The sequence below is a fragment of the Cucurbita pepo genome, chromosome 10, assembly GCF_057944985.1.
Source record: "Cucurbita pepo subsp. pepo isolate OVF chromosome 10, ASM5794498v1, whole genome shotgun sequence".
NCBI lineage: Eukaryota > Viridiplantae > Streptophyta > Magnoliopsida > Cucurbitales > Cucurbitaceae > Cucurbita > Cucurbita pepo.
Window position 1 is genome coordinate 10,539,317 of NC_141807.1, and position 20,754 is coordinate 10,560,070.

At 35.0% G+C, this 20,754-nt stretch overlaps 1 pseudogene; it reads left to right on the forward strand.

Annotated features, from left to right (window-relative positions):
* Nucleotides 1–282: 282 nt before the first annotated feature.
* Nucleotides 283–2,990, forward strand: LOC147790687 (uncharacterized; annotated as a pseudogene).
* Nucleotides 2,991–20,754: the final 17,764 nt, after the last annotated feature.

The following is a 20,754-nucleotide window of genomic DNA, read 5'->3' on the forward strand; positions in this document are numbered from 1 at the left end:
GGATGTAGCAATCATATGTGTGGGAAGAAGGAATATTTTTTCAGATTTTGATGGATGTTTCAGAGATTCAGTGAAGCTGGGCAACAACTCAAGCATGGTTGTAACCGGAAAGGGTAATGTACTGCTGGAAGTGAATGGAATCATAATGATAATCAAAGGAGTGTTCTATGTGCCAGACCTGAGGAACAATTTGTTGAGTATTGGTAAATTGCAAGCAAAGGGGTTACCTTTTTGTTTCAAAATGGAACATGCAAGGTGTTTCATCCTGAGAGAGGCTTAATCATGGAGACAAAGATGTCTTTGAATCGAATGTTCGTATTGCATGCTATATCTCAACCTGTAGCAGCCGTTCAAACTCAATTGAAACTTATGGGGAGAAGTGGTTCAAGGTCTCTGTCGTACACTCACCGCTCCAATTCCTATCGCCATAGTCAGAGAAGCAGAAGGGACCCAAGTTCTTTCCCCTATCATTCCACTACCAATTCCAGGAGAAGCAGCCGTTCAAGTTCCCTTGCCGCCAACGCAGAAGTAGGTCTTCCTCGTTATCTCCTTTCCCTAAATCGTCCAGTTCCAGTCCTAGTCGTGCATCCACTGATCGGAATCATTCCATAGAGAAGCTTAAGAAAGAGGAAGAAGAGAAGAAAAGGCGTGAAACAGAGTTGAAGAAGTTAGAAGAAGATGCAGCTAGGAGGATGGAAGAACTAATTCATAAGAATGTTGAAGAAAGGCTAAACTCTGAAGAGACTAAATTAGAAATACAGAGGCGAATAAAGGAAGGTCGCACGAAGTTGTTTGATGATGTTGATGTGCAGCTTGAGAAAGAGAAAGAAGTCGCTCTTATTGCTACAAGACAAAAAGAAGAACAAGCACGAAAAGAGAGAGAAGAGCTAGATAAAATGCTGGAAGAGAATAGAAGAAGGGTAGAAAAAGCACAGCGACGATTAGTTCTGGAGCTGCAGTGGAAGGAAGAAGAACAATATTGTGAGCTCGAGTTGATTCAGAGACAAAAAGAGGAGGCAGCTCAAAGAACTAAGCTACATGATAAGAGTTTGAGTTATGTTTTGCTGGGAGTTAGTGAAGAGTCAAAAGCTTACAGACTCTATGATATAGAAACGGCAGATGAAAATAAGGATATAGAAGTGGCAGATGAAAATAATGATATAGAAGCGGCAGATGAAAATACTGCAGAGAAAAATATTTCATCTGGCTCTTTGGCTGAAGCAAGCTCTCCTAGCTCGAATAAGGCAAGGAATAAGAGACCACCAGTCTGGATGAGAGACTATGCAATAGGATAAGTTTTTTTTTTTTTGTAAAGAAGATGATGAAGCTCAGCCATGTTTACCCCTACTGAACCTGCAAACTTTGTAAACTTTATAGAAGTATTGAAGAGTGAGAAATGGAGGCAAGGGAGGGATCTGGAGTTATAAACTGAAATGGCACATGGGAATTGATGAAGTTACCTAGTGGAAGTTTGGTATGAGGTCGTAGATATAAACTGATTACTATTCGTGTTAAGGGAGGGATTGTTAGGATTAGATTTGATTGAGTTATTTGGATTAGATTTGATCTAGTTATTTGAATTAGATTTGATTTAGTCATTCTTCAATTGGATGAGAGATTTCTCCCAATTCTTCTGATCTTACCGTTTTCTTTTTCTGTTACTAACAGTAACATGTCATTCTTAAAAAACTAGGATACCGATGTGACAATGATACATTAATTAAAAAGAATTATTTCAAAAAATTTATCAATTTTATATTAGAAATAAATTCATATAAATAAGTTTATATATTTGTATACTTAAAAAAAAAAGCTTAATGTATGTTTCACTCTCAAAATATATTCAAAGTCAAGTGTCTGATACGATGGATTATAAATTTGTAATGTATCCATTGTATTAACAAGTGTTCAGTACATGCCCAACACGTGTCAGATTAGTGAAACTAAGTTATTCTCATGCTCTCTTTACACCCCTTTAAAGTAGTTTGAAAACTAGCACGTCAAATATTATAATTGACTAACTACAACTTCAATTTTGTGCTTTAAGGATGGTTTTGACCCAAGAGAAATAAAATCCTTCATTTAGTACATGGTAGCAAAGATGAACATGAGAATGAGTTATTCTCATATGGAAACAGATTTAACCTTAAGTTATATCTCATATCCTCTCTTAACCAATTATTTAGTTTTATTTAGTATGTTTTAGAAAGATAGGTCTATCCATAGCAAAAAAAATAAAATAGAATAGAATAGATTAAATTAGCCACTAACATAATTAAAAAAAAAAAAAGAAACATAAAGGATGAATTGATTCAATTGGCTAATTGCTAACATAATTAAAACCTAAATGATGAATTAACAAACACACCGAAATAAGATTAGGAACACAAGTAATAAAAAAAAAAAAAAAAAAAAAAAAAAAAAAAAAAAAAAAAAAAAAAAACTCATACAGCCAAAAAATCAAGATTTGGAAAGTGTTAAACAGTTTTGATATATAGACATTTTAAGACCTTACTCGTGCAATTTTCCCATGAAATCTAACACTAGAGCATCATAAAATTTAGAGAAATGATTGAAATTGATGTCATGTTCATATAGGTTGACTTTAATACAAAAGACAAATCGAACTTTGTTAAGGATAAATTGGGGACACCAGCCTAAGCTAATCAGGTAGGTGGCCATACCATCCATATGGTTATATTTGATGTTGACTGTGCTCGTGGTTCTGCAAGTGTCATATATATTGATATGTGTGAAATGTTTGTGAATCGATATGCTTATGATATGTTATAATATGTGAATTGTATGATAATACTTACGGTTCCATGTGTTCAATGGTATATTTGAGATAGGATACGAGAAGGATGCACTAAACGTAATGTAACGATAGGAGTAAGACATGTTCATGAAACGTTATGGTTTGGTTACGTATTGAAGTGTTATGGGTATGACAGATTGATAACAACGATATGGTCACGATGGATTCATAAAACAATACGATTAGGTTATGGGTAGAAAGGGATAGGATTCTGATAGATTGATAGAACGGTAGCGTTAGGATACGTTCCTGTAACGTTAAGACTAAGGTACGTTAAGGTAACGACACAACTATGATATGTCTAAGGACGTTAAGGCTATGATAAATTAGGGAAGAATATAATCACGAAGTTTTTACGACATGATATGATTATGATACGACATGTGAAGGACGGATATATATCCAACAAGTGTCTAAGATAGACGTGAGAATAAATTATTCTCGAGCTTTCTTTACATCGGTCAAAGAGTATTTGATAAGCTTTCAAAATGAAGGGTTTTCTCTTTTCTTCTTCCTTCTTTCTCCCTTTTCACGTTTTTTTTTTTAAATAAAAAAAAGTTTAATGTGAGAATGAAGAAGTTAGAAAGGAGAAAGAAATGAATGTAATAAAACTTTTTCATCGGTAGGAATGGAAATGGTGAATGGGTCCTTGACGATAGTCGACCGCTTACTCTTGTTTTGGATGTAAATGATGATTATCAGCAATATGAGTTGTGTCAATACCACACCGTTATCAAGAGGAAGTAAAGTAGAGTAGAATAGATCAAGCGATCCATTTGTTGAGAGTACTGTAAGAGGCACACAATTAAGAATGTTGGACATAACTACTCTTTCACATCTGAGGGATGAGTCTCAAAGATCCAACTACAATATCAAAGAAACTTCGAGTGGTAGCGATTGCTTGCATTAGTGTCTCCGTGGTATCCCAGACACATGTAACATGATTTTTCTTGCTCAAATATAGCTTCATGTGTCTTAAAAGTTCACTTTTGAGTAATCCTGGAAGGCTTCTTAATTTGTAGCCTCTGGTGAAGATGATCACTCCGAGGTGGGTTTGTTAGTGATGATTCAATTATATAATCAGGGTTTTATATCAATGGTTCCATTTATATCTATAAATTAAATTTGTGGTGTATTTTTTTGAAATTCAACAATAATCATCGGTTATTTGGTTACCATTCTAAAGAAATTCAACTTTCAACCTTTTGTGAATGCTCAAAGCTACTTGCAAAGTACTGTTGATTATGATCCATAATACTCACCGACTCGAAATTGAGGTTTGTTCATGTTCTAAAATGTGACAAACCAAAAGACAAGATGCTAATTAATATTGTTTGTGATTGTTGTTGTGAATTCTTCATCTTTGAATACATATTTTGGTTGGCTCATGAATTTTTCCATCTTTTAAAAATATTATTTTTTTAGTTCGTGCCTAATTTCGCTATTGAATCACAATATTGCAATATTTTAAGTTACTTTTAAGATTAAAGGTCCATGAATAAAGTAATTACTGCAAGTTTTTTTTATGCATCTTATTTTGATCTAGCACATAAATGCTTCCTAATTATTTTATTTATTTTTTTATGAATTAGGTTATGAAGATCATTTGAATTATAAACGCTTTAATTCAAACAATATTTAATAACTAATCATTTTAATATTTATACTCAAATATACTAACAAGTACTAGTAACACTAGTCTCAATGACTTAAAGAATACAACTATTATCTCGAACTATAAAGAATTTAATTCCAACCTATTCTAATGGAGAAACGCTTTATTAGACTCTATTGTAAGATTTCACTTCATCAATTTAAGTAGCGTTCAACTACAACTATAAATATCAAATTCTTAAGTATTCATGAACAAAATCGGCCTAACAATGTCTCTTGAAACTATTTACCAAAGGTGTTAGAATGAGCCGTGTGGAAGGGTTGCCTTATGCTTTAGTACCAATTAAGAATGTCAATATCCTAGTAGTGCAGAATGCAGGAAGGTTCGTAGTTAAAAAGAATAACAGGAATAGTGGACATCGTTTCATCTACAAGCGTGTGGTGAACGGTCTGGTTGGTATGACTAGAGAACGTCGTCCTCACAGAATTTATATTATTGTGATAGAAGTTATAAATAACAATGATATTCCTTGGTCTTTTATTACAAAGGTGCAGAACTTTTAAAGAAGTTCTCGAGTTCCTTGTCCCCAAGTAGCAATACAACTACTAGAATGCTATCTCTACTTATAATAAAGCCCTCTCTCTCTCTCGAAATATATATGTGTGTGTTTGTGGATGTATTACTCTCTTTTATTAATGAAATATGGCATAGTCATAATGATATTATGAGTATCTTTTCTATCCCTCCCTTCCTTATCGCTATATAAAGAATATGAAGATTATAAAGAATATGAAGATTATAAGTAAAAGATGTACAAGTAATTTGTTACTTTTGAACTTAAAATGCTTATAATTCAATATATCTTTGTTATCAACAATAATTATCGAACGGTATATAATTTTGTCCAAGTAAGGTCGCTTCTCATTCCCTGTATGATATCATAACACAAAATCGAGCGGAAGGGTTAACGATAAAATGATAACAAAAACCCATTCGTCGAACTAACTATAAAGGAAGGGTTGGTTGGAAACCATGTCTATACTTCTTTGCTTTAATTATACGTAACTAAAGATATATAAGAACAACAGAATATGGCATGCCCAGTCAAAACATAAAAAATTTCTTGCCATGTTATAGTTCATGAATATGGTATGCACAAAGATCCGATGTCACACTTCATGATTGGAGACCAATACAATGAGCTATGGTCGTCCATAACGTCCTTTGGTCCAATTATGTCAAGTAAATGTTGTAGCAAGCAAAGAGTTTTTAATAAGTTTGCTATTGCAAAGAGCTCGGTTTAAGGCACAAATGTCTCTGATGTGAAAGGCGCACCAATTCAACGAGATTTAAGTAACCATGAATAAGACACATGATACAGCTTGTAAACAAAACGATGTCCATGACTCTTGTTATTTTCTTCCACTACAAACCTTCTAGCCTCTTGCACTTTTTTGTCATTGACATCCTTAATTGAAATTAGAATTGAAGGAAACACTTCTCCACAACTCATTATGGAACACATTTGATAGATAGTTTCAACAGATTTACTTTGCCGAGGAATACTTTAAAATTCGATATTTATAGTTGAACGCTACTTAAATTGATAAAGTGAAATTTTCCAACAGATGTTAATAAATCGTTTGTCTATTAAAAGAGAGCTTGGAATTAAATTCTTTATAGTTGGGATAAGGGATGTTTTAGTCAAATTAAGTATACTTTTTAGTTTTAAAATAAATTAATTTTTTAGTTTAAAATAAATTGATTTTTTAGTTTTAATTTTATTCCTAATAAATTAATTTTGATGTGGTGTTATGTATTTTAATAAAATTAATATTAACTTAATCAACAAAAATTTGTATTTTTTTTTAAATTATAAGCTAAATTAATAAAAATACCATTGAACTTTGCACTTCATCTAAAAAAATACTCATAATTTTTTTAGAAGTTTCAATAATACACTTAATCTTTAAAAAAAAAAATCTATAGAAACTATTAATTTGTTTTTTAAAAAAATACCGTTGAATTTTCAAATAAAAAAAAAAAAAAAACTTCAAAAGTGTGTTCATGGGGAGAAAATTGTGTTTATGGGGAGAAAATTGAATGTTATTTTAGGGGATGGTTTTCAAGATCAGTATAAGATCCTGAAAACATAACAAGAAGTAATATCCTAGCTTAACGTCGCCATTAAGAACCTACTAGTAGGCTACTTACTAATTTTTACTCACTCCATGTTTATCATTTTTTTTCAAGTAACTAAGAGTTGGTCGTGGATGAGAGTGGACTTTGGAGTGTGGGCCATGGACTAACCTCTGTTTTTAATCTAGTATTTTTTGTTCTTCTTTTAAGTCTGCTTCTTATTTTGTGTTTGTAACGAGTATGTATATGTAACACCCAAAAAATGAAGGAAATTACCTCCCATAAGAATAAGCCACTCATGAAAGACCCAATGGATAGAAAGGAAAAAAAAGTAAAGGATTAAGCAAGAACAAAGGACTTAGTCAAGTCACTCGTGTACCCTAACAAGTGTTTCACGGAGTTAAAGGCCTTTTGAAAAGAATTGGAAACCAAAAAGTAAATCAAAAGGGCAAAAAAGTCATTTTATCAATTATCAAAAATCTTTCCGGATTTGTAATTCCTTATCTAGAAGGAATCTCAAGATTAAAAAAAAAAGGGGAAAAATGATAAAAACGCGATGAGAAATTTGTAGAAAAATTTTGGATTTTTCAAGAAAAATAATAATAAAATATTCGGAAAGTGGTAAATTACCAAAATACCCCTAGAAGAATGGATAATTATAGAAATGCCACTCTAATTAGAATCAGAGCATCGACTGTGACCATCCGAGCAAAATCTTTCGAACTCAAATCTTAAACGTCGGATGTCCTCCAAAATTTGATATGATCTAGAACGAACACGCACGGATCATCACATCCAACGACTAGTATGCAAAGCCAAGGTCGAAAGGCCATGATCGAAGTTGATATCACCAAAAAATTATCCAGAAAGATCGATCTCTAAATAACGAAGATTCTGGAGCTCTCAATGTCGATTTAAGCTCCTCCTATAAACTTGGAAGTAGGAGCAACAATACGGAATAAAAATCGAAAAAGGTCGATCCCCCAATTGAAGGCAATAAACGTTTAGATTGTATTTCTCCTACTCTCAGATTTCTTCCAAATTCGAGAGCAATCCTCCACCATTTCTCTTCAAACTTCTAAAGAACGAAGAATCTGGAGCTCTCAATGTCGGTTTAAGCTCCTCCTATAAAGTCTAAATTCGAGAAAGGTCGATCCCCCAATCGAAGGCAATAGGCGTTTAGATTATGGGTCTCCTACTCTCAGATTTCTTCCAAATTCGAGAGCAATCCTCCACCATTTCTGTTCAAACTTATTCCTACTGTTTCTCAACAAGATTACCCACAAGTTGTATGAAGGAATAGAGTGCTGAAAGTGCCTAGAAACCATTCCCCCAATTCAATCCGCCATTGAAGAACTTCAAGAAAAACTTGAAAATCCAACCCGAGGATACATGATGACTCGTCGAGAAAGAATGATTCCAATTAGTTTCTGTACCTCCAAGGAATGCTTCCATAGAAGACCACGAAGAAAAATAACCTCGAGAGCGTGCCAAATTGAAGGAAATAGGTTTCAAAATTAAATTGGGGATAAGAGTCAAAATTCCTATATACGATCTCTTTTCCTTCAAATTAAGGATTCCTCTAGCTTCAGAGGAAGAAGTTGAGTAAACTTGATGAAGGAATCCAGAGCTAAAACGTCGTAGAATAAGCTACCCACGAGATTGAAAATCTGGCGTTTCGAGTGAGTTGCATACCGAGAACGATTTCTGAAAATTATGGTCCTACACTCAAAGACGTTCATCCAAACCAATTCCTTTAGCCTGAAGATAGGATATGGAAGAGGTTTAATGAAGAAATAGAGCCTTGAAACCCCTAGAATTGGCTACCCAATAAGAAATCCTTTGTTTTATCTCCAGCGATAAATCAGATTTTGGATGAACTTTGGTAGCGAATATCTTAGGCTACGATCCACGAGAAGTTATCAAATAAATCCCAAGCCCTTTCTTGTAACATCCATCTTTAAGTTTCACGAAGAAATCGAGGAGAGAAACACTGTAAATGTGGCTGTACAGGTCGAGTTTCAGATGGCGGCGATGCGAAAAATGTGCATCTTATTTCTTTTCAGAGGAAGAAAACAATGATACGGCCAGTTCAACTGAACTGTCCAAGTCAACTCAAAAGTTGACCTTTTCTCGGGTTTTCTTAGTAGATCTTATTTTATGAAATGTTGTATGAATCCTTTTCCCGATAGGTTATATAAGGTAATGAAGTTTGGGAGTTATTGGAAAACTTTAGTTAACGAAACCAAGATATGGGAGAAAATGCTCATCACGATCCATATGACTTTACCTCGTAGGATAACTAAAGTGGTATCCCTAAAGTAATAGATTCCTCGGACTCGTAGGATAACTAAAGTAGTATCCCTAAAGTAATAGATTCCCCGGGCTCGTAGGATAACTAAAGTGGTATCCCTAAAGTAATAGATTCCCCAGATGTACCCTTGGTCGCTATTCCTAAGAACTTATAAGTTCAAAGCTTGACCCAAGACATTATGCATAGAGGCCCCTTATTTCTCTTTAGGTGGGATGCTATGGTAGGCCTCTTATTTCTCTTTAGGTGGGATGCTATGGTATATGTACCATGAGCTGCACCACGATTTGCTAGCAAGTAATAGATTCCCCGGGCTCGTAGGATAACTAAAGTGGTATCCCTAAAGTAATAGATTCCCCGGGCTCGTAGGATAACTAAAGTGGTATCCCTAAAGTAATAGATTCCCCAGATGGTATCCCTAAAGTAATAGATTCCCCAGATGGTATCCCTAAAGTAATAGATTCCCCAGATGGTATCCCTAAAGTAATAGATTCCCCGGGCTCGTAGGATAACTAAAGTGGTATCCCTAAAGTAATAGATTCCCCAGATGGTATCCCTAAAGTAATAGATTCCCCAGATGGTATCCCTAAAGTAATAGATTCCCCGGGCTCGTAGGATAACTAAAGTGGTATCCCTAAAGTAATAGATTCCCCAGATGTACCCTTGGTCGCTATTCCTAAGAACTTATAAGTTCAAAGCTTGACCCCAAGACATTATGCATAGAGGCCCCTTATTTCTCTTTAGGTGGGATGCTATGGTAGGCCTCTTATTTCTCTTTAGGTGGGATGCTATGGTATATGTACCATGAGCTGCACCATCTATGCACTCATGGGAAGTGGTAACACTGTTTTGTTTTAAAATGTCTTGTGTTGTCAAAAGTCCTACCGGGAGTAGAACCCAAGTCGTTGGATTCAAAGTCCAAAGTGCTAACCACTACACCATAAAACCCCTTGTAAAAATTTATTTTGGAATGGGTTTCCTATTTTATGCAGATTCCACAAGAAGGGAGATCCTATCATGAGTCAAACTCAAGTTATTGGATTCAAAGTTCTAGAGCTGTTTTATCTAACTCGTTGTGATCTTGAGCACCTTTAGAGTGGTTGCAGAAGTAACCCTCCGGTGTTGATTGAAGCTCTTGGAGAACATGTAATTTTATATATTTCTTATAGTTAATTTATATATAACAGTATATTACAAATAAATTGAAATAATACTTTACATCCCCGTCTTTCTTTCTTCCGTGCAAAACTTAACATGAAAACTATATTATTTCAATATTCACTCGAGAAACAAGGGGTGAAAACTATATTATTTCAAACCATCCATTATTGCTTCTACTTTGCGTGAAAATGCTTCCACTAAATCATGTTACTAACTAGTTGGTTTGGTTTGGTTTGGTTCAATTCTTGGGTCCACTCGATTGAATTGACGTAGCTCAATTAAACTCTTGATAATATAAAAATCATAAGTTTCTTAAATTAAGTTAACTTAAAAGTTTAACCCCTAATTTTTTTTAGAATGTTTAGCTTTGTGTCTAGTTGATCTCTAAATGCTTAGAAGTATCTAATTAGACTTCTATTTAAGGAACTTTTCACTATAAAAGATGTAAGACTTCAGGTTTATTATTAAGGAATTTCAAATGAGTGATTTGATATGGACAAAATATTTATTTGTTTCAAATATCTTACGTTGACCATTCTTTTTTGTCAAGTATTTTGAATATTATCATTATGAATTACTAATGACATTAGATTGAATCTCATTAATAACAATATCCCAAAACTCAGGTAAAGATGACATCAAAATTAATACTTTAATTTCATCTTCAAAATTTATTTCTACTTAACTCAATTGACTAATAATCCTAATAGTCACCCGTGCACAAATATTTACAACCTTAAAAGGTAAAATTATAAGGAGTACAAGAAAAAAGTGTTTAAAATAGTTTCAAAATATAGAAAAAAAAAATAGTAGGAATTGGTCAAAGTCAACATCCATGGATCACTTATGACACAACACATATGAGGGTAACATTTTTTCATTTCTCTACTATATTAGGCCCTTTGGTTTATTGGCCTTACAAGATGGAGACATGAAGTTTTCTATGTTCCAAATCAATTTGGTTGATTGTTTTCTGGTTAGCATTGGTACCATCAAAACTTTTTTATTTCTTTGAAATGTTTGAGTTTACAATTTACATGTTTTCATTTTTCTACTTTGTCTGCTTGCATTTAGAAATGAAGCAAAATTAGTCGAGGGTTTTAGGCAGATTGTTATAATTCTAATTTTTAACTAAAAAAAAAAAAACTTAGTCTCGTTGTCACGCTTAAAACTACCCTATAGGTATAATTAACCTATTATCCTTCCACCAATAGGAGAAAAAGGCAACGTTACTATGTGAAACTAGTTTCATGTCATTTATTCAACAATAAGGGTGTTAGCATGCATTTGGAAATGAACCCATATTTAAAAAATTTATATAAAATAGAAAAGAATTGTTATATCAAAGACAATGATACTATGTGAAACTAGCCTCAAGATGCTTCCTTAACTCTTAGGGGCGGTAAACCAACGGTTCCTTCACCCAAGACCCATGGCCCGACTCCCAACATGGAAGGGATAATCTAGAGAATCATTCCAAGAACCCTAACGGATGGGTTACAAACTCACATTTCGATGGGTTCTCCAAGCACGGATTGCAAGTTAAAAGAGGTTGAAAACAAAGTAAAATGATAAAAGGAACCAACCAAATTCGAATGGGTGACCTCTTGATCTGCCGTCAAATGCTTTACCACTGAGCTATGGACCCATTTTGCATGATTTCAACCTTAATGACCCCTTCTACAGAGTGTCAGTCTAAAAGTGTAAAAAGTGTCTCTCCTAAATAAAAGGGCCCAATCAAGTTCAAACAGGTGACCGGTCAAATTCTCTACCACTGAGCCATGGATCCATTTTGTAGGATTTTAACCTTAGTGACCCCTTAGACATAGTGTCGGTCCAAAAAGTGTAACAAATTTCTATCCAAGATAGAAGGGCCTGTTAGGATCGCACAACAACGCACACGCTCGATCTAGATGAACACAAAGAACAGGATAGAGAAAAGTGCATGGAGAACTCTGGCTAAAAGGATTTTTCTATTGATGACTTCACGAATGTACAGTAAGAGAGAATTACAGAGAATAGAAAGTACTTTTCAAAGCTCTAGCGGACGGGATATATATATAGTTCAGTTTACTATATATAGGTTTACCAGATTTAATCATCTACTATATATAGCCATTTACTATATATAGCTTTACTCGATTTAACCATCTACTATATATAGCTATTTACCATATATAGGTTTACCGGATATAGTTTTACCAAATATAGCTGTACCGGATATAGCTTTACCAAATATAGCTTTACCGGATATAACCGTTGACCAAGCTATAAATAAGCTGCATGCTCCATAACCTAACAATTCTCTCACTTGGAGACTGATCTAGTCAACCAAGAATTTCATTCTCAAACGACCATAAGCATCTTCATGGTCTTCATGGCACCATGTCAATTGAGGCTGTGCACAACCTCAATATTCCAACATCAACACATTTTGTCAACATGTTTGCTGGATTCTTTGCACCCTCTATCTTCTCCAAACACATCTCCATCTTTCACTAACCTGCAAGTGAAATAGTATCGTCTTATGTGTTTTCTCTTTAAATGATAAACCGGGTTCCTTCGCCAACTGTATGACACTATGACTATTTCTGTTAAGAATCTTCGTGCTGCTTCTTGCCCATTCTTCCAGATAGTCAGTCATCCATATCGTCTTCTTTCCAGCTTCAACTATTGCCACGTACTCAATGTCAGTACAACGCATTTTTGAAGCCTAGACGTCTCATCATCCATGGCTTGCTCCTACTTGGTTGTATCCTCCAACTGTAGGGTCTCATCAAAGGGTTGTGGTTCTCTTTCATCAGCAACAGATAGTGTAATGAAGGTACATACATATCTGGTACTCTGATAGTACAGGATGATCTTCTCAACACCAGTTCAAGTGTCAGTTGCTCCACTGCTGATTCCTCCGCAACAACCTCAGGAGTTTGTTGAGTATCTTTTACAAGATCACTTGGTGATTTTCTCCGCAACTCAACCTCAACTCCCACTTGCTTTGTTGTCTTGGAACCTTGCTCCACATCTGGTTCCTCAGCAGTAGTCTCAGGAGTTTCTTGAGTATCTGCTACAACATCACTAGGTGAGTTTCCCTGCAACTCAAGCTCAACTCCCACTGCCTTCGTGGTCTTGGAACCGTGCTCCACATCTGGTTCCATTTCCAATCGCACTTTCTTCAATTCTCTGGCGGTCCTTGTGAAGCTAACTCGTTTCTGCTTGCTCATAACGTAGTTCTCACAACGACCCACATCAACAGATTTCAGACCTTCTAAAACTCCTTTCGCAGCCAGCCTCTTCATTCCTTTCGCACTCATAGGTTCAAGTCTATTGTGCTGTAGACTTGAATTTGAAGCACTCTCAGCAACAACAGCTATGTTCATACACCCTGCAGTTGTGTATAAGGTTCCAGATTTTGAGCCACGTGCTACCACCGTAGCACCCTTCATAATTTTTCACGAACTCTTCCCTAACTTTGTTGCATAACCTGTGCTGTCCAACTGACCAATAGAGATCAGGTTCCTTCAGAGACCAGAAATATATCTAACATCCTTTAATGTCCACTGATTTTTACTGACCAATAGAGATCAGGTTCCTTCAGAGACCAGAAATATATCTGACATCCTTTAATGTCCACTGATTTTCTGCTGGAGTTTTTATGTAGACATCTCCTTTTTCTTTAATCTCCAAATCTTTGTTGTCGGCAAGATACACCTTCTCGAAATTTCCAGACTTGAAATTCCAGAACAACTCTTTATTTGGAGACGAATGAAAAGATGCACCTGAATCCAAAATCCAGGATTCAATCGAACTGTCCACGCTGAGGATTAGAGCATCCCCAATGTCTTCTGCTGAATTTATAGAATCATCACATCTCCAGATTTGTGATTCTGCTTTCACTTTCGTCTTGTACAACCTGTCCGAAAGTGACCTTTTTCTCCACAATTCCAACACGTTACGTTTGGTCTATTTGGAGATTTTTCTCGGTTCTTTGATTTTGATCGCCCTTTGTTTGGGCCCTTCGGTTTACTTCTTCCCCTTCGATCAACACTGAGAGCATTGCCTGGTGAATCTCCAGTTTCCCGTTTGCGAATACTTTCGCTGAGAACTACATCTCGAATTTCACAAAACTTCAGTTTATCAGATCCTCGGGAACTGCTGATTGCGGCAACAACAGTATCCCATGACTCGGGTAAGGATGACATCAAAATCAACGCTTTCATTTCATCTTCGAAATTAATTTCCACCGAACTCAGTTGACTTATGATCATATTGAATTCATTTACATGATCAGCAACAGGTCCACCTTCAGACATCTGTAGATTGAACAATCTCGACATCAAATACACCTTGTTCGTAGCCGATGTTTTTTCATACATATTTGACAGCGCCTTCAATAGATCTGACGTTGTCTTCTACATGATAATGTTGAACGCCACGTTTTTGGATAGCGTCAACCAAATCAGCCCCAAGGCTTGTCGATCCTTGAGCTTCAACTGTTCCATGGTCATGGATTCCGACTTCACTCCCAACAGAGGTTCGTGAAGATCTTTCTGGTACAGATCATCTTCAATCTGCATCATCTAGAAATCGAAATCGGATCCATCAAACTTCTCAATTCCAATCTTTGAACTTTCCATCTTCACAGATCGTGGTGAATTTCGCCTAGCTCTGATACCAGTTGTTGGGATCACACAACAACGCACACGCTCGATCTAGATGAACACAAAGAACAGGATAGAGAAAAGTGCAAGGAGAACTCTGGCTAAAAGAATTTTTCTATTGATGATTTCACGTATGCACAGTAAGAGAGAATTACAGAGAATAGAAAGTACTTTTCAAAGCTGATGGTATATATATATAGTTCAGTTTACTATATATAGGTTTACCAGATTTAACCATCTACTATATATAGCCATTTACTATATATAGCTTTACCCGATTTAACCATCTACTATAAATAAATAAGCAGCAGGCTCCATAACCTAACAGGGCCCAACTAGGTTTGAATTGGTGACCTCTTGATCTGCAATCAAATGCTCTAACATTGAGCTATGGTACCATTTTGTATGATCTCAACCTTAGTGACCCCTTCTATAGATTATCGGTCCAAAAGTTACCCTACCGAATCGGCTATGGACCAATTTTGTATAAATTGGTGGATTACCTATCGGGAATTAAACACAGGTCATTAGATTCAAAGTCGAAAGTGATAACCACTACACCATAGAACCACTTGTTAAACTTTATTTTGGCAGCGATTTTGATAAGCGCCAACAACGCTGGATTTTGCAAAGCTAGAGGTCGTAGTATCCTTAGATACTTTCACAAGGTGTTTTCAACTTCTTTTATAGGTAATTGAACTTTTGAGTCCATGTAAATGATTGGTTGGATTAGTATCAGTTTAAGAAGACAGAGGAGAGAAGAGAGATTAGAAATTCTCCCAAGGTGTTTTCAACTTCTTTTATAGGTAGAATTTTAAAATCAAACCACAACAAAATTTACTTCTATCTAGAAAAATTATTTTTTTTGTTTGAAACAAGATTATTCCCTTCTTTTTCTAAAACTAAATTTGACTCTGGAATAGATTTTAATAGTTTTGTTAATTAAATTTTCTTTAAAATTTTTGTACACAGAGTACAATGGAAATAATATATATATATATATATATATATATATATATATATATATATATATATATATATATATATATATATATATATATATATATATATATATTTTTTACTATTTTGTAATTTGTATGGTATTATTGGAGGCTTTTGAATGAAATATGATAATTGATTCTCTGTCCTCTTTGACAATTTTAGATACCTCCATATCCGATATTTGATGCGTCAGGTTTCATTATGAGATCTGCCCTTGGGTCAATAAGACGTAAGAAGAGAGTTTATTTGACTAATGAATTGATTTTTTTGGGTTGTAGAGATATCCCTTACAAATCAAGACTTTGTATTATTTTGAAGATACTCATCAAGACATTTATAAATGTGCCTGATATCTTGAAGGATATAAGACACGTAATTGAGAGAACCTAAATTTTTTTTGAAGTTTGCTTTTCTATGATACGTTATCACCAAAGTTTGAGACAAAGACCATTGGATGGGTTTTAATAAGGCTCAAATAAATTTAAAATCCAAGAAAACGTATATGAGTTTAATATTATTTGATTTTAGGTATGGACAAAACTAGCTGATTTCTTTTGATTACATTAATGAATGTATGTAGATGTTTAAAGTGTTGATCTTAATGGTTTTAGAAAATATCAACACATCATCGATATAAACTATCGAATTTTTTTGAAAGGATTGAAAATATCATTCATAATCTTCTGAAATTCGGATGGAGCGTTATTTAGCCTAAATGGCATGACGTTCCTCTCATATTTTCTAAATTGGACATTAAATGCTATGTTATATTTGTCCTTTTAGGAAACTAGAATTTTCCGAAATCACAATTTCATGTCGAATTTTATAAAAACATTTGACTCTAAATTCTTTTTATCAAATCATTTTTGTTTTGGATTGGATATCTTATTTATTCTAAAACCTTATTCAAAGGTTTGTAGTTAATTACCAGTATCAGAATTTCTGGTTTCTTTTCACCATGTTGTTAATATAAAATGCCAGACATGACCACATGCTCTTTGAAGACCTTATCAGCTTCCTCTGCAAAATATCACCTAAAATGTCACAGTATTTAGTGTTCGATGCTTTTTGACTTAACCCTAGGGTTCTATTTAAAGTGAACTTGTGATAATTTTTGTCAAATTATATATTTGAATACCTAATACATTAAGATATAATATCTTATTTCAATAATATTAAAATGTCGTAGAATATCATAATATATGTTTAATTAATATGAATCTCATTCAAATTTCAAATATATATTTTTATTTAATGTTTATGATACACATCAATTATTTTAATATTTAACATATCAAATACGTTAATATGTTTTGATATTATACTTCAAGACTATAGGAACTTGCTCAGAGGACATGAGAGTTACATTGGCCTACAATGCTTCTCATGGACGATGCAAAACTATGGTGGCGCTTGAAGGTGAATTGTATAAAAAACTGGTCATGCACCAAAAAATCATAGGAAGACCATTGATGGAATTGAAGCAATCGACGCTCCCCTATATGGGTTTCCAATCAAAGAACTAATGTTCGATGTTGACTCTTTTGAATAAAGAGCCACATGATCAATCAACAAGAAACGTGGCGGTATCTCTGAGAACTCTATCACACACATAAAAAAAAATGTGTCGAAGAGTTAGACATTACACAGAAGATCTGGCTTTCATCGAGGAGACTCGAGTTTGATTCTCGAAAATGAAATTTTATGTTCTTATTTCGTTTATTTAATAGTTTCATCTTTTGTCACAAATTATATTTAAACTTTACCTAGGTTTGAGAAGCACTATAATGGATGAGTTCAATAGTATCTTAAATTCAAAAAAAATTTATGAACTTGGTTTGAGAGGCACTATAATGGTCAAGTTCAATAGTATCCTAGATTAAAAAGACTTTTATGAACTTTGAACCTTTAATAGTGTTATGTCATAGATATTTGGTTCAATTTCAACAAGTGAGGTTGAGGTCATTCAAATGGTTAATGTGATAATCCGGTCATTTTCAAGGTCTCTTTTGTTGAACGCCATCATGGCTGAGATGACTGAGATGAGCACCAGAGTGAGTTTGACAAGGAGGGTCGTAGAGAACCACACCCCAAGCCAAGCTCATGTTGGGCTTAACAAACTGAAAATCCAAAAACACAAACCCTTAAATGGGAACCAGGATGCTAAGGAATTAAAAAGCTTTATTTTTGACGTAGAACAATACTTGAAGGTTACAGGAACTTGCTCATAGAACCTAAGAGTTACGTTGGCCACAATGCATCTCATGGAGGTGGCGCTCGAAGGTGGATGATATAAAAAATGGGTCATGCACCATAAACTCATGGGAAGACCGTTGATGGAATCGATGCAATCGACGCTCCCCTTGATGGGTTGCCAATTAAAGACCTGAAGTTTGATGTTGACTCTTTTGAAGAAAAAATCACACGATCGAACACCTCGAAATGTCGCGGTAGCTCTAAGAACTCTATCATACGACCTGAGAGTTGAGGGCTACAGGAACTTTCTCATACAACCTGAGAGTTACGTTAGCTGCAATGCATCTCATGGACGATGCAAAACTATGGTAGTTCTCGAAGGTGAATGGTATAAAAAATGGGTCATGAACCATAAACTCATGGGATGATCGTTGATGGAATCGATGCAATCGACACTCCCCTGGATGGGTTGCCAATCAAAGACCTAACATTTTATATTGACTCTTTTGAAGAAAGAGCCACACAATCGAACAGCTTGAAACGTCGCGGTAGCTATGAGAACTTTAACACACACAGGGAAGGACGTGTCGAAGAGTTAGACATTAAGCAAAAGATCATGCTAAAACTCTTCAGCGATCTGACAAAAGACTTCAGGACATCTACACCAAAAATCCATTGTCATCTGGCGGTAAGGATATCTGGCTTTCACCCAGGAGACCCAGGTTCGATTCCAGGCAATGTAATATTATTTTCTTATTTCATTTTATTTTACAGTTTCTATCTTAGACTAAAAAGACTTTTATGAACTTCGTACCCTTGTTAGAGTTATGTTATAGATATTTTGTTCAATTTCAAATGGTTAATGCGATAATCCAGTTGTTTTCGAGGTCTCTCTTGTTGAACGACATCATGGTTGAGATGAGCAGGTAATTAAAATGGTTAATGCGATAATCCAGTCATTTTCGAGGTCTCTCTTGTTGAACGATGTCATGGTTGAGATGAGCAGGTGATTCAAATGGTTAATGCGATAATCCAGTCGTTTTCGAGGTCTCTCTTGTTGAACGACATCATGGTTGATGAGCACCCGAGTGAGTTTGACAAGTTGGGCTGTAGAGAACCACACCTCAAGCCACGTTCATGTGGGCTTAACAAACTTAAAATCTAAGAACACAACCCCTTAAATGGAAACCGGGATGCTAAGGAATTAAAAAGCTTTATTTTTTACGTAGAACAATACTTGAAGGTTACTTGAACTTGCTCATAGGACCTAAGAGTTACGTTGGTCACAATGCATCTCATGGACGATGCAAAACTATGGTGGCGCTCGAAGGTGAATGGTATAAAAAATGGGTCATGGATCATAAACTCATAGGAAGACTGTTGATGGAATCGATGCAATCGACGCTCCTTATACAAAATTTGGATCAACCAAGAGATAAAGCTAGAATTAGATTATGGAACCTTTTTCTAAATCGAGTCACTCCACAATCGAACTTGATCAAGGCTTGATTGAATGACTCAGATGCAATCTACCACAAGAATTGCATAAAACTTAGAAATGACAAAGATATGCTCGAATTTCTACGCGAGGGATCATCTCAACTTGAGAGATCAATTTCATTGATCACAAATATGCTTTTACATAATAATGTGTGGGTATTTATAGTCTCCCCACAAAAGAAGTTAGTGGCCGTGATTTAATCTCGATCCCTTTAGATCTCCACAGAAGACGAAGTCAATTTGAGCATTAGAAACTTTATGAAATTAAAATAAGAAATAAAGTTTTCTAACGACTCATGAAATGATGCTTGCAACTTCATCCGCTACTTCAACCATGCAAATATTTACTTTTGAATCTCCAAATGGTCTTGACTCAAACGACTCAGCTTGTCACACATGAAATAATGGTTGAACCTAGCATATCCAATTTTGTAGATGAAGTATGAATGCTTGTTGAATCTTCTTGGCCTTGGGTTGTGTAATAGGTCCAGTTGGAACACCGTGATTCTTATCATCAACCCCCTCTTCAAAAGGATTCGTCCTCGAATCAGAAAAATCATCACCTACATCAAAAGGACTCAACTCAGCAACATTGAAAGTAGAATGTACACTGTGATTCTTATCATCATCCCCCTCTTTAGGATTCGTCCTCGAATAAGAAAAATCATCACCTACATCAGAAGGACTCAACTTAGCAACATTGAAAGTAGAATGTATTGACAATTCTAAGGGAAGATCAATTTTATTGTTCCATGCAATAAAATGAGTCATTTTACTAAATGTCTTATAGAGCATTTATAGTAAAATAAAGAATTAGGAATCCACGCTATCTACAAACGCACTCTCAATTGAGCTATCCACGCTAACATTAAAATGAAAATTCACCAGTAAAATTATTTACGCTAACTCATTGAAATTTTAAAAAGAAATCATCTCTAAATTTAGATAAGATAGTAATAGAATCACGTGTGGTGAAGGTCGAACAACACCTGACCTTCAAATCTTCAATATTAAGCTCTCCCAACTAAGCTATCCCCTATAACATTGAAAAATGAAAATTCTGAAATTTTAAAAAGAAATAATCACTAAATTTAGATAATCAAGAATTTTAAAAAGAAATAATCACTCATTTTAGATTGAATATTTACCTTATGCAAGTTAGTCAACTTGAATTAGGTGCGGTGAACGTGGATCAAACACGTGACTTTCAGATCTTCGTGATGCTCTCACGTGACTTTCATATCTTCGTGATGCTCTCACGTGACTTTCAGATCTTCAGTGATGCTCTCACGTGACTTTCAGATCTTCAGTGATGCTCTCACGTGACTTTTAGATCTTTAGTGACGCTCTCCAA